General features: G+C 42.0%; 1 non-coding gene across 1 annotated transcript; it reads left to right on the top strand.

Annotated features, from left to right (window-relative positions):
• The first annotated feature begins 9434 nt into the window (after positions 1-9434).
• LOC112793876 (small nucleolar RNA R71) lies at positions 9435-9542 on the top strand. The gene has a single exon (XR_003198565.1). It is a non-coding gene; the product is annotated as a small nucleolar RNA R71 (small nucleolar RNA).
• Positions 9543-9996: the final 454 nt, after the last annotated feature.

Raw genomic sequence — 9996 nt, 5'->3', positions numbered from 1 at the left:
GCTTCTGCAAGAGTTTGATATAGAAATAAGAGACAGAAAAGGGACAGAGAATCAAGTAGCAGATCACCTGTCCCGAATAGAACCAGTAGAAGGGGCGTCCCTCCCTCTCACTGAGATCACTGAAACTTTTTCGGATGAGCAACTCTTTGCCATCCAGGAAGTGCCATGGTTTGCAGACATTGCAAACTACAAGGCAGTGAGATTCATACCCAAAGAGTACAGTAGGCTGCAATCAAAGAAATTGATCACAGATGCAAAGTACTATCTTTGGGATGAACCATATCTCTTCAAGAGATGTGCAGACGGAGTAATCCGTAGATGTGTGCCTAAGGAAGAAGCGCAGAAAATTCTATGGCACTGCCATGGATCACAGTATGGAGGACATTTTGGAAGTGAGCGAACAGCCACAAGAGTCCTCCAATGTGGCTTCTACTGGCCTACTCTCTATAAAGATTCCCGAGCGTTTGTACTTAATTGTGACAGTTGCCAAAGATCTGGCAATCTGCCTCACAGTTATGCGATGCCTCAACAAGGGATCTTGGAGATTGAGTTGTTTGATGTATGGGGTATTGACTTTATGGGACCTTTCCCACCATCATACTCAAACACTTATATTCTGGTGGCAGTGGATTATGTATCCAAATGGGTGGAGGCTATTGCAACACCCACTAATGACAGTAAAACAGTGTTAAAATTCCTCCAGAAACACATCTTCAGCAGATTTGGTACCCCTAGAGTATTAATCAGTGATGGGGGCAGTCATTTCTGCAATAAACAGCTTTACTCTGCTTTGGTTCGTTATGGAGTTAGCCACAGGGTAGCCACTCCATACCATCCACAGACTAATGGGCAAGCTGAAGTCTCAAATAGAGAACTCAAAAGAATCCTGGAACGGACTGTAATTAACCGTAGAAGGGATTGGGCAAGGAGCTTGGATGATGCTCTGTGGGCATACAGAACAGCATTCAAGACCCCTATAGGGACCTCTCCATACCAGCTTGTGTATGGAAAGGCATGTCACTTGCCAGTGGAACTGGAACATAAGGCCTACTGGGCAACCAGATTCCTGAACCTTGATGCCAAGTTAGCTGGAGAAAAACGATTACTCCAGTTAAATGAGCTAGAGGAATTTAGACTCAATGCTTTCGAAAATGCAAAAATTTACAAAGAGAAAGCAAAAAGATGGCATGATAAGAAACTGTCATCCAGAGTCTTTGAGCCGGGGCAGAAAGTTTTGCTATTCAATTCTAGGCTCAAATTATTTCCCGGGAAATTAAAGTCCCGGTGGAGAGGTCCATATGTGATTACAAGTGTATCACCATATGGATACGTAGAGCGTCAGGATAATGACTCTAACAAAAAGTTCATTGTTAATGGACAGAGAATTAAACATTATCTTGAAAGCAATTTTGAGCAAGAATGCTCAAAACTGAGACTTGATTAGAGCTCAGTAATAGTCCAGCTAAAGACAATAAAGAAGCGCTTGCTGGCAGGCAACCCATCCATTTACAAAGTTTAGTTACTAATTAAATAAATTTCCTTTTCTTTACAGGTATGTATCAAAGTATCTTCAAAAGGTAAAATAGCAATCGATCGGATTCACAGAGTTACAAGGGAATTTGGAAGCTCACTGGCGTGAAAAAGCCAGTAAGAAACATTTTGGGCGTTGAACGCCCAAAAGAAACACCCACTGGGCATTCAACGCTAGTAAGGGTAGTGGTGGACGAAATTGTGATCACTACAACACAAATAATCCAAAAACTTGGTGTTCAACACCATGGCATAAACACAACTTTGCACAACTAACCAGCAAGTGTACTGGGTCGTCCAAGTAATAAACCTTACGCGAGTAAGGGTCGATCCCACAGAGATTGTTGGTATGAAGCAAGCTATGGTCACCTTGTAAATCTTAGTCAGGCAAACTCAAATGGATATGAACGATGAATAAAACATAAAGATAAAGATAGAGATACTTATGTAATTCATTGGTGGGAATTTCAGATAAGCGTATGAAGATGCTTGGTCCCTTCCGTCTCTCTGCTTTCCTACTATCTTCATCCTATCCTTCTTACTCCTTTCCATGGCAAGCTGTATGCAAGGGTTTCACCGTTGTCAGTGGCTACCTCCCATCCTCTCAGTGGAAATGTTCAACGTACCCTGTCACGGCACGGCTATCCATCTGTCGGTTCTCAATCAGGTCGGAATAGAATCCAGTGATTCTTTTGCGTCTGTCACTAACGCCCAGCCCTCAGGAGTTTGAAGCTCATCACAGTCATTCAATCATTGAATCCTACTCAGAATACCACAGACAAGGTTTAGACCTTCCGGATTCTCTTGAATGCCGCCATCAGTTCTAGCTTATACCACGAAGATTCCGGTTAAAGAATCCAAGAGATATCCACCCAATCTAAGGTAGAACGGAAGTGGTTGTCAGGCACGCGTTCATAGGTGAGAATGATGATGAGTGTCACGGATCATCACATTCATCAAGTTGAAGAACAAGTGATATCATAGAACAAGAACAAGCGGAATTGAATAGAAGAACAATAGTAATTGCATTAATACTCGAGGTACAGCAGAGCTCCACACCTTAATCTATGGTGTGTAGAAACTCCACCGTTGAAAATACATAAGAACAAGGTCTAGGCATGGCCAAATGGCCAGCCTCCCAATGATCTAAGAACTAGATGTCCAAAGATGAAAATACAATAGTAAAAGGTCCTATATATAGAGAACTAGTAGCCTAGGGTTTACAGAGATGAGTAAATGACATAAAAATCCACTTCCGGTCCCACTTGGTGTGTGCTTGGGCTGAGCATTGAAGCATTTTCGTGTAGAGACTCTTCTTGGAGTTAAACGCCAGCTTTGGTGCCAGTTTGGGCGTTTAACTCCCATCCTTGTGCCAGTTCCGGCGTTTAACGCTGGGGATTCTGAGGGTGACTTTGAACGCCGATTTGGGCCATCAAATCTTGGGCAAAGTATGGACTATCATATATTGCGGGAAAGCCCAGGATATCTACTTTCCAACGCCGTTGATATCGCGCCAATTGGGCTTCTGTAGCTCCAGAAAATTCACTTCGAGTGCAGGGAGGTCATAATCCAACAGCATCTGCAGTCCTTTTTAGTCTCTGAATCAGATTTTTGCTCAGGTCCCTCAATTTCAGCCAGAAAATACCTGAAATCACAGAAAAACACACAAACTCATAGTAAAGTCAAGAAAAGTGAATTTTAACTAAAAAATAATAAAAATATACTAAAAACTAACTAGATCATACTAAAAACATACTAAAAACAATGCCAAAAAGCGTACAAATTATCCGCTCATCACAACACCAAACTTAAATTGTTGCTTGTCCCCAAGCAACTGAAAATCAAATAAGATAAAAAGAAGAGAATATACTATAGACTCCAAATTATCAATGAAACTTAGCTCCAATTAGATGAGCGGGACTTTTAGCTTTTGCCTCTGAATAGTTTTGGCATCTCACTCTATCCTTTGAAATTCAGAATGATTGGCTTCTTTAGGAACTCAGAATCCAGATAGTGTTATTGATTCTCCTAGTTAAGTATGATGATTCTTGAACACAGCTACTTTATGAGTTTTGGCCGTGGCCCAAAGCACTCTGTCTTCCAGTATTACCCCGGATACATACATGCCACAGACGCATAACTGGGTGAACCTTTTCAGATTGTGACTCAGCTTTGCTAGAGTCCCCAATTAGAGGTGTCCAGGGTTCTTAAGCACACTCTTTTTGCCTTGGATCACAACTTTATTTCTTTCTTTTTCTTTCTTTTTCTTTCTTTTTTTCTCTTTTTTTTCGAAATTTTTTTTTATATTCACTGCTTTTTCTTGCTTCAAGAATCATTTTTATGATTTTTCAGATCCTCAGTAACATGTCTCCTTTTTCATCATTCTTTCAAGAGCCAACATTCATGAACCACAAATTCAAAAGACATATGCACTGTTTAAGCATACATTCAGAAAACAAAAGTATTGCCACCACATCAAAATAATTAAACTGTTATAAAATTCAAAATTCATGCAATTCCTTTCTTTTTCAATTAAGAGCATTTTTCATTCATAAGAAAGGTGATGGATTCATAGGACATTCATAACTTTAAGGCATAGACACTAAGACACTAATGATCACAAGACACAAACATAGCTAAACATAATCATAAAATTCGAAAAATAGAAAATAAAGAACAAGGAAATTAAAGAACGGGTCCACCTTAGTGATGGCGGCTTGTTCTTCCTCTTGAAGATCCTATGGAGTGCTTGAGCTCCTCAATGTCTCTTCCTTGTCTTTGTTGCTCCTCTCTCATGATTCTTTGATCTTCTCTAATTTCATGGAGGAGGATGGAATGTTCTTGGTGCTCCACCCTTAGTTGTCCCATGTTGGAACTCAATTCTCCTAGGGAGGTGTTTAGTTGCTCCCAATAGTTTTGTGGAGGAAAGTGCATCCCTTAAGGCATCTCAGGGATTTGATGATGAGAGGGGTCTCTTGTTTGCTCCATCCTCTTCTTAGTGATGGGCTTGTCCTCATCAATGGGGATGTCTCCCTCTATGTCAACTCCAACTGAATAACAGAGGTGACAAATGAGATGAGGAAAGGCTAACCTTGCCAAGGTAGAGGACTTGTCCGCCACCTTATAAAGTTCTTGGGATATAACCTCATGAACTTCTATTTCTTCTCCAATCATGATGCTATGAATCATGATAGCCCGGTCTATAGTAACTTCGGACCGGTTACTAGTGGGAATGATTGAGCGTTGGATAAACTCTAACCATCCTCTAGCCACGGGCTTGAGGTTATGCCTTCTCAGTTGAACCGGCTTTCCTCTTGAATCTCTCTTCCATTGGGTGCCCTCTTCACAAATATCTGTGAGAACTTGGTCCAACCTTTGATCAAAGTTGACCCTTCTAGTGTAAGGATGTTCATCTCCTTGCATCATGGGCAAGTTGAATGCCAACCTTACATTTTCCGGACTAAAATCCAAGTATTTCCCCCGAACCATAGTAAGCCAATTCTTTGAGTCTGGGTTCACACTTTGATCATGGTTCTTGATGATCCATGCATTGGCATAGAACTCTTGAACCATTAAGATTCCGACTTGTTGAATGGGGTTGGTAAGAACTTCCCAACCTCTTCTTCGGATCTCATGTCGGATCTCCGGATATTCACTCTTTTTGAGTTTGAAGGGGACCTCGGGGATCACCTTCTTCAAGGCCACAACTTCATAGAAGTGGTCTTGATGCACCCTTGAGATGAATCTCTCCATCTCCCATGACTCGGAGGTGAAAGCTTTTGCCTTCCCTTTCCTCTTTCTAGAGGTTTCTCCGGCCTTGGATGCCATAAATGGTTATGGAAAAACAAAAAAGCAATGCTTTTACCACACCAAACTTAAAAAGTTTGCTCGTCCTCGAGCAAAAGAAGAAAGAAGAGAGTAGAAGAAGAAGAAATGAAGGAGATGGAGGGGGCTTCGTGGTTTGGCCAAAACGGGAAGAAGTAGTGTTTAGGGTGTGTGAAAATGAAGGAGTGAAGAGGGTGGGGGAAGAGGTGTTGAGATGATTGGTGAATGGGTAAAGAAGAGAGAGAGTGGTGGGGTAGGTGGGGATCCTGTGGGGTCCACAGATCCTGAGGTGTCAAGGAAAAGTCATCCCTGCACCAAGTGGCGAGCAAAAATTGCTCTTTGTGCCAATTATGGCGTTAAACGCCGGGCTAGTGCCCATTTCTGGCGTTTAACGCCAAGTTCTTGCCTCTTTCTGGCGTTTAACGCCAGTCTGGTGCCCCTTTCTGGCGTTAAACGCCCAGAATGGTGCCAGACTGGGCGTTAAACGCCCATCTGCTAGCCTTACTGGCGTTTAAACGCCAGCAGGATCTTCCTCCAGGGTGTGCTATTTTTCTTTCTATTTTTCATTCTGTTTTTGCTTTTTTAATTGATTTTGTGATTTCTCATGATCATCAACCTACAGAAAACATAAAATAACAAAGGAAAATAGATAAAATATAACATTGGGTTGCCTCCCAACAAGCGCTTCTTTAATGTCAGTAGCTTGACAGAGGGCTCTCATGGAGCCTCACATATGCTCAGAGCAATGTTGGAACCTCCCAACACCAAACTTAGGGTTTGAATGTGGGGGTTCAACACCAAACTTAGAAGTTGGTTGTGGCCTCCCAATACCAAACTTAGAGTTTGACTGTGGGGGCTCTGTTTGGCTCTGTTTTGAGAGAAGCTCTTCATGCTTCCTCTCCATGGTGACAGAGGGATATCCTTGAGCCTTAAACACAAAGGATTCTTCATTCACTTGAATGATCAATTCTCCTCTATCAACATCAATCACAGCCTTTGCTGTGGCTAGGAAGGGTCTGCCAAGGATGATGGATTCATCCATGCACTTCCCAGTCTCTAGGACTATGAAATCAGCAGGGATGTAATGGTTTTCAACTTTTACCAGAACATCCTCTACAAGTCCATAGGCTTGTTTTCTTGAGTTGTCTGCCATCTCTAGTGAGATTTTTGCAGCTTTCACCTCAAAGATTCCTAGCTTCTCCATTACAGAGAGAGGCATGAGGTTTACACTTGACCCTAGGTCACACAAGGCCTTCTTGAAGGTCATGGTGCCTATGGTGCAAGGTATTGAAAACCTCCCAGGATCCTGTCTTTTTTAAGGTAATTTCTGCCTAGACAAGTCATCCAGTTCTTTGGTGAGCAAAGGGGGTTCATCCTCCCAAGTCTCATTACCAAATAACTTGTCATTTAGCTTCATGATTGCTCCAAGGTATTTAGCAACTTGCTCTTCAGTGACATATTCATCCTCTACAGAGGAAGAATACTCATCAGAGCTCATGAATGGCAGAAGTAAGTCCAATGGAATCTCTATGGTCTCATTTTGAGCCTCAGATTCCCATGGTTCCTTGATGAGCGGATAATTTGTACGCTTTTTGGCATTGTTTTTAGTATTTTTTTAGTATGATCTAGTTAGTTTTTAGTATATTTTTATTAGTTTTTAGTTAAAATTCACTTTTCTAGACTTTACTATGAGTTTGTGTGTTTTTCTGTGATTTCAGGTATTTTCTGGCTGAAATTGAGGGACCTGAGCAAAAATCTGATTCAGAGACTAAAAAGGACTGCAGATGCTGTTGGATTCTGACCTCCCTGCACTCGAAGTAGATTTTCTGGAGCTAGAGATACCCAATTGGGGCGCTCTCAACGGCGTTGGAAAGTAGACATCCTGGGCTTTCCAGCAATATATGATAGTCCATACTTTGCCCAAGATTTGATGGCCCAAACCGGCGTTCAAAGTCACCCTCAGGAATTCCAGCGTTAAACGCCGGAACTGGAACAAGAATGGGAGTTAAACGCCCAAACTGGCACCAAAGCTGGCGTTTAACTCCAAGAGGAGTCTCTACAAGAAAATGCTTCAATGCTCAGCCCAAGCACACACCAAGTGGGCCTGGAAGTGGATTTTTATGTCATTTACTCATCTCTGTAAACCTTAGGCTACTAGTTCTCTATAAGTAGGACCTTTTACTATTGTATCTTTGGATCTTTGGATCATTTTAGATCTTTTGATAATCTTTGGACATCTAGTTCTTAGATCATTGGGAGGCTGGCCATTCGGCCATGCCTAGACCTTGTTCTTATGTATTTTCAACGGTGGAGTTTCTACACACCATAGATTAAGGTGTGGAGCTCTGCTGTACCTCGAGTATTAATGCAATTACTATTGTTCTTCTATTCAATTCCGCTTGTTCTTGTTCTAAGATATCACTTGTTCTTCAACTTGATGAATGTGATGATCCGTGACACTCATCATCATTCTCACCTATGAACGTGTGACTGACAACCACCTCCGTTCTACCTTCGATTGGGTGAATATCTCTTGGATTCCTGATACACGATGCATGGTTGATCGCCTGACAACCGAGTGCTTGCCTGACAAACGAGCCAGCCATTCCGTGAGATCAGAGTCTTCGTGGTATAGGCTAGAACTGATGGTGGCATTCAAGAGAATCCGGAAGGTCTAACCTTGTCTGTGGTATTCTGAGTAGGATTCAATGATTTAATGACTGTGACGTGCTTCAAACTCCTGAAGGCGGGGCGTTAGTGACAGACGCAAAAGAATCACTGGATTCTATTCCGGCCTGATCAAGAACCGACAGATGGATAGCCGTGCCATGACAGGGTGCGTTGAACATTTCCACTGAGAGGATGGGAGGTAGCCACTGACAACGGTGAAACCCTTGCTTGAGCTTGCCATGGAAAGGAGTAAGAAGGATTGGATGAAGGCAGTAGGAAAGCAGAGAGACGGAAGGGAAGGCATCTTCATACGCTTATCTGAAATTCCTACCAATGAATTACATAAGTATCTCTATCTTTATCTTTATGTTTTATTCATCATTCATAACCATTTGAGTTTGCCTAACTAAGATTTACAAGGTGACCATAGCTTGCTTCATACCAACAATCTCTGTGGGATCGAGCCTTACTCGCGTAAGGTTTATTACTTGGACGACCCAGTACACTTGCTGGTTAGTTGTGCGAAGTTGTAGTGATTACAATTTCGTCCACCATTCCTCATTGAGGAATTCATTGGAGGTTAGTGGACGTCCATTGAGGTCTTCCTCAGTGGTGTTCACTGCCTCTTCCTCCTCTCCTAATTCGGCCATGTTGATGGCCTTGCACTCTCCTTTTGGATTTTCTTCTGTATTGCTTGGAAGAGTACTAGGAGGGAGTTCAGTAATTTTCTTGCTCAGCTGACCCACTTGTCCCTCCAAGTTTCTAATGGAGGACCTTGTTTCAGTCATGAAACTTTGAGTGGTTTTGATTAGATCAGAGACCATGGTTGCTAAGTCAGAGGTGTTCTGCTTAGAACTCTCTGTCTGTTGCTGAGAAGATGATGGAAAAGGCTTGTCATTGCTAAACCTATTTCTTCCACCATTATTGTTGTTGAAACCTTGTTGAGGTCTCTGTTGATCCTTCCATGAGAGATTTCGATGATTTCTCCATGAAGGATTATAGGTGTTTCCATAGGGTTCTCCCATGTAATTCACCTCTTCCATTGAAGGGTTCTCAGGATCATAACCTTCTTCTTCAGATGAAGCTTCCTTAGTACTGCTTGGTGCATTTTGCATTCCAGACAGACTTTGAGAAATCATATTGACTTGCTGAGTCAATATTTTGTTCTGAGCCAGTATGGCATTCAGAGTATCAATCTCAAGAACTCCTTTCTTCTGATTAGTCCCATTGTTCACAGGATTCCTTTCAGAAGTGTACATGAATTGGTTATTTGCAACCATTTCAATCAGCTCTTGAGCTTCTGTAGGCGTCTTCTTCAGATGAAGAGATCCTCCAGCAGAGCTATCCAAAGACATTTTGGATAGTTCAGAGAGACCATCATAGAAAATACCTATGATGCTCCATTCAGAAAGCATATCAGAAGGACACTTTCTGATTAATTGTTTGTATCTTTCCCAAGCTTCATAGAGGGATTCTCCTTCCTTCTGTCTGAAGGTTTGGACTTCCACTCTAAGCTTACTCAATTTTTGAGGTGGAAAGAACTTTGCCAAGAAGGCATTGACTAGCTTTTCCCAAGAGTTCAGGCTTTCTTTAGGTTGTGAGTCCAACCATATTCTAGCTCTGTCTCTTACAGCAAAAGGGAATAGCATAAGTCTGTAGACCTCAGGGTCAACCCCATTAGTCTTGACAGTGTCACAGATTTGCAAGAATTCAGCTAAAAACTGATGAGGATCTTCCAATGGAAGTCCATGAAACTTGCAATTCTGTTGCATTAGAGAAACTAATTGAGGCTTAAGCTCAAAGTTGTTTGCTCCAATGGCAGGGATAGAGATGCTTTTCCCATAGAAGTCGGGAGTAGGTGCAGTAAAGTCACCCAGCACCTTCCTTGCATTGTTGGCATTGTTGTTGTTTTCGGCTGTCATGGGATCTTCTTCTTTGAAGATTTCTGTTAGGTCCTCTACAGAGAGTTGT

This window comes from Arachis hypogaea, chromosome 3 (genome assembly GCF_003086295.3).
Source record: "Arachis hypogaea cultivar Tifrunner chromosome 3, arahy.Tifrunner.gnm2.J5K5, whole genome shotgun sequence".
Lineage (NCBI taxonomy): Eukaryota > Viridiplantae > Streptophyta > Magnoliopsida > Fabales > Fabaceae > Arachis > Arachis hypogaea.
This window is presented reverse-complemented; position numbering and strand designations above follow the sequence as displayed.